Source organism: Rattus norvegicus, chromosome 6, assembly GCF_036323735.1.
Source record: "Rattus norvegicus strain BN/NHsdMcwi chromosome 6, GRCr8, whole genome shotgun sequence".
In the NCBI taxonomy this organism is placed as follows: Eukaryota; Metazoa; Chordata; class Mammalia; order Rodentia; family Muridae; genus Rattus; species Rattus norvegicus.
The window spans coordinates 89,138,619-89,144,007 of NC_086024.1; the positions used below are offsets into that span (position 1 = coordinate 89,138,619).

At 40.9% G+C, this 5,389-nt stretch overlaps 1 pseudogene; it reads left to right on the top strand.

Annotated features, from left to right (window-relative positions):
* Positions 1-4,305: 4,305 nt before the first annotated feature.
* LOC120093430 (small nucleolar RNA SNORA48) lies at positions 4,306-4,441 on the top strand (annotated as a pseudogene).
* The last annotated feature ends 948 nt before the right edge of the window (positions 4,442-5,389 follow it).

Below are 5,389 nucleotides of genomic sequence, written 5' to 3' on the forward strand. Positions count from 1 at the left end.
AACTAAAACCAAGTCCTGTCCACAAATAAAATGAGCAGCAAGAGCATTATCAATAAAAAGACCTTTATAAACCTGATGGAAATGGGCTCCTCTGAGATTAAGGGGTAAGCCACCAGCATGGAGTAGGTGTCTCTTTTAACCCATATGCTAGTATGCACCACCAATCACACATGTGTTGTTTTCCGTCATGGACAGATCATACTCAATGATTGACAATGCTTTTAAAATAGTACATATGCGGTTTGGGTGAAAATACATTGGTATGGATAGTTTGCATTGGCAGTTTTAATTTCAGATTTAGGGAAGAAGAACTGAAGATTCTTACCATGAGTTTTTCAGGATGTTATATATACCCAAGTTTTAACAGATTATGATTCTAATCTTTAGTCAGAAATATTCATTTGATAATTCAGAGTCACTGTCAATGACAGCAGCTCGTCTGATAGTTAAAGCAACTCATTTAAGAAGTTAATTTTGCACTCCCACCAGCAATGGAGGTGCTCTCCTTGTTGCACTTCCTGGCCAGCATGCGCTGTTCCTTGAGTTTTTATCTTCGCCATTCTGATTGGTGTAAGGTGGAACCTTAACGTCATTTTGATTTGCATTTTCCTGATGATTAAGGCTGTTGAACATTTCTTTAAATGTTTTTCTGCCATTAGAGATTCCTTTGTTGAGAATTCTCTGTTTAGCTCTGTACCCCATTTTTAATTGTATTTGTGTTATTGTTTACCTTCTTGAGTTTTTAGAGATTTTGGATATTAGTCCTCTTTTAGATGTAGGGTTGGTGAAGATCTTTTTGCAATCTATGGGCTGTGGTTTTTTCCTATTGACAGTGTCCTCTGCCTTACAGAATTTTTCAGTCTTGTTTACTAACTATTGATCTTAGTGCCTGAGCTAGGGCTGTTCAGGAAGTTGTCTCTTGTACTAATGGGTCCAAGGCTATACCGCACTTTCTATTCTGTTAGATTTATTATATCTAGTTTTATGTTGATGTCTTTGATCCACTTAGACTTGGGTTTTGTGCAGGGTAATAGATATGGATCTATTTGCATTCTTCTACATGCAGGCATCCAGTTAGACCAACACCATTTGTTAAAGATGCTTTCTTTTTTCCATTGTATGGTTTTGGCTTCTTTGTTAAAAATCAAGTGTCTGTAGGTGTGTGGGTTTATTTCTGGGTCTTTGTTTTGATTCCATTAATCAATCTATCTATTTCTATATCAATACCATGTGCTTTTTATTACTATTGCTTTGTAGTACAGCTTGAAGTCAGGGACAGTGACACCACCAGTGGTTTTTTGTTTGTTTGTTTGCTTTTTATTTTTTAAATTGTACACGATTGTTTTAGCTATCTTGTTTTTTATTTGTTTTTCCATATGAAGTTGAGAAGTGCTCTTTCAAGGTCTGTAAAGAATTTTTTGGCATTTTGATAGGAATTACATTGAATCTATAGATTGCTTTTAGTAAGATGGCCATTTTTCACTATGCTGGTGGGAGTGCAAACTTGTACAACCACTTTGGAAATCGATTTGGCAGTTTCTCAGAAAATTGGGAATAGTTCTACCACAAGACATAGCTATACCACTCCTGGGCATATAACCAAAAGAGGCTCCTTACCCGTTGGAGGGATAAGGACAGCAACCCAGCCATAAAACATTTGACCCAAAATGTGGACTGCTTACAAAATGTGCAGGGACAAAGATGGAGCAGACACTGAGAGAATGGCCATCCAGGGACAGACACAAATTGAGGCCCATCTTATGGGCAATAACCATATTCTGACACTATTAGTGATTGTCAATCTTGCAAACAGGTCCTAGCATAACTGTCCTCTGACAGGCTCCTCTGAGCAGCTGATAGAAATAGTTGCAGAGACCCATAGAGGGAGCTTGAGGAGTCTTGTGGAAGAGTAGCAGGAAGGATTGAGGGACCTGAAGAGAATAGGGACTGCACAGGAAGACCAACAGAGTCAACTAACCTGGACCCTGGGGGCTCCTAGAGACTGAACCACTAACTAAAGAGCAAGCATGTGTTGGACCTAGGTTCTCACCACGCATCCCCCTCCCCAAACCCCACACATATGTAGCAGATAGTTCCCACCACAACTAGAGCAGGGGCTGTCTCTGAATCTGTTGCCTGCCTGTAGATCCCATTCCCCTAACTGGGCTGTCTTGTTTGGCCTCTGTTGGAGAGAATGCACTTAGTCTTGCAGTGATTTGATGTGTTAGGTAGGGTGTGATACCTAGGGGCCTCCCCCATCCCAGAGGGGAAGGGGAGAGAGAGGAGTGGGGGAAGGAGTCATGTGGGTGGGACTGGGAGGAGAAGGACAAATATTGGGATGCAAAGTGAATAAATAAACAAATTAATGAAAATAAGTTAGCTTTGTGGCCAGGCCTTGTGGCACATGCCTTTAAACCTAACACTTAGAAGGCAGAGGTGGGTGAATCCAGTGATTCATATGAGTTTGATGCTAGCTTGGTCTACATAAAGAATTTCAGGACAGCCAGGAGCACAGAGAGACCCTGTCTCAAAAAGTGTTTCTTTGTGTTCCAGTCTCACTGCTATTTAAGACCCACAAAAGAGTAGGTACAGCAGTGTTTCTATACCTATCGCCTGCAATTCATCCCTTGTCTTGGAGTCTGTTCCAGCCATAGCACCATTTGGGACCAAGCTTGGACCAGCTTAGCTGGGATCAGGGAAGGCATCCCCTCTATAATTATTGCTTGCAACTCTTTTTTTATCTTTATTAACTTGAGTATTTCTTATTTACATTTCGATTGTTATTCCCCTTCCCGGTTTCCGGGCCAACATCTCCCTAACCCTCTCCCTCCCCTTCTGTATGGGCTTCCCCTCCCCATCCTCCCCCCATTACCACCCTCCCCCCAACAGTCATATTCACTGGGGGTTCAGTCTTGGCAGGACCAAGGGCTTCCCCTTCCACTGGTGCTCTTACTAGGCTATATTCATTGCTACTTATGAGGTTGGAGCCCAGGGTCAGTCCATGTATAGTCTTTGGGTAGTGGCTTAGTCCCTGGAAGCTCTGGTTGGTTGGCATTGTTGTTCATATGGGGTCTCAAGCCCCTTCAAGCTCTTCCAGTCCTTTCTCTGATTCCTTCAACGGGGGTCCTGTTCTCAGTTCAGTGGTTTGCTGCTGGCATTCGCCTCTGTATTTGCTGTATTCTGGGTGTGTCTCTCAGGAGAGATCTACATCCGGTTCCTGTCGGTCTGCACTTCTTTGCTTCATCCTTAGATGCTTTTCTTAATGGGTATGATCTACCCAAAATAAGCCAAGGTGTAATAAATAAACAGAACTACAACCAATAATTAGACTGAATTAACAATAAAATCTTCCAACAAAACTAATTATAAGACCAGGCAGATTCACTGAAGAATTCTACCAGATCTTCAAAAAAGAACTTCCATCAATATTATTGAAATTATACCACAAAATAGTATTCAATGGCTCCAAACTCTTAAATCAGTATTAGCATGATGTCAAAATCATATGACACCACAAAAGAAAATTATAGACTGGTTTTCCTGATTAATATTGATTCAGAAATTTGCATTGAAATACTTATAAATTGTACTGAAAATCACATAAAACAACTTTACATCACAATTAAGATGACTTCATTCTAGGCAGAGAAGGAATGGTCCAATATACATAAATCAATAAATGTAGTTCACTACATGAATAGATTCAATTATGGAAATCACATGTTTATCTCAACTGACTCAAAAAAAAAAAGCCTTTGATAGAATGCAACATCCCTATATGATAAAAGTTGTATGGAGACCAGGGATGGAAGAGACATACCTCACAATAATAAAGTCTATATATATATGACAAACTTCTGACGAACATAATCATAAATAGCAAAGAATTCAACCATTCCTATGAAGATAAGGGAAAAGACAAGGGTATCTACTCTTTCCATTTCTATGCAGTGTAATGCTTAACGTCTTAGTTAGAACAACAAAATAAGAAAAAAAAAAGAAATAAAAGGGAACAAATAAGAAGTAAGGAAGTCAAAAATATCAAGTTTTACAGATAATAATGAATATATATCACATTATATATATCCATATATATATATATATATGAACTTCAGTACACCATTAAAAATGCTTTAGCATCTCAGAAAAGTTGTAGAACACAAAATTAATGCACCAAATCAATACCATTTCTTAGTGTTAGTGCTAACCATACTGGAAAAGAAATCAGTGAAACAATGCCACTTACAGTAGCCACCAAAACCAAAGGTACCTAAGGACAAATCCAGTTAAGAATATGAAATACCCCGTTCTTGCAATGGGCAAAGAGACTCCTTGGTGGTGGTGGTGTTTTTATATCAGTCAGGGGCAGAGAAGATGGCAGTTCATCCTAGCTTGATACCTGGCTTGGTGGCCAAAGCTATTTTATGCCTAGGACACGTAAAAATCAAATCAAATAAAATCCAGGGAGTGCAGTGTGAGAAGAGGAAGACAAACAAAAACCTGTTCCTCCATGTCATGCTATATAGGCAGAAAAAGACATCCACAGACCTGCCTTCTGGCCCACAGCCCCATCTACCACCACACAGCACAGCATGGGAGGAGGAAGACAGATAGAGCTTGTGGACCACCATGCCATCCACAGACCTGCCCTCTGGTGCATAGCACAGGCTGGTCACAGACACCTGCTTGCCCAGGGGATGTCATTCAGGGGCTAGCCTGTCATGTAACTCTAGCCTGCAGCAGGAGCCAACAAAATGCGCAAGTATGTTGTAGATAGATAGAGAAAGAGCAGTGGGGTGGCTTGAGCATTATAAAAAGAAATGGTAGTATTGGCTTTGAAGGCATGAAGAGGTCATGGAGAGCAGATGAGGCTTGGTATTGTGAAAGATCAGGGAAGGCCAATGGTGAACATGCAGCCTCAGTTACATTTGATGGCCCAGGACTGAAAGGGTCATGCAAAGAAGTTGAGGCTTGGCACAATAAGGGAGCTACTGGTGAAGCCTAGTTACAGTGAGAAACCCCAGCATGTTAGAGATGCCAGTACCATGGGATGGCCACCAGGATCAGTAGCAGCCATGGAGTGGAGTCAATCAGACCCTGGAATGCTATAGAGGACAGAGTTGTAGATGTGACTCAAGCCCTTTGGAAGAGTCCAGAAGATCATGTGTGGAACAAGAAGCTGAAAAGTTGAAGTCTCTTGGATACCCCAAGATGTTAGAGAGATCAGAGACATGGGATACCTGTTGAGGAAAGCTGATAACAAGGAGTGGAACCAGTCCAAGAGAAAGAATTGTGTTTTAGTCAACAAAGCTGAAAGGAGTTGGTGATTTGAAGAGCACTTTGACATGAGACATGAAGATGCAGAGTTTGGAGTTTTCTCAGCTGGCTT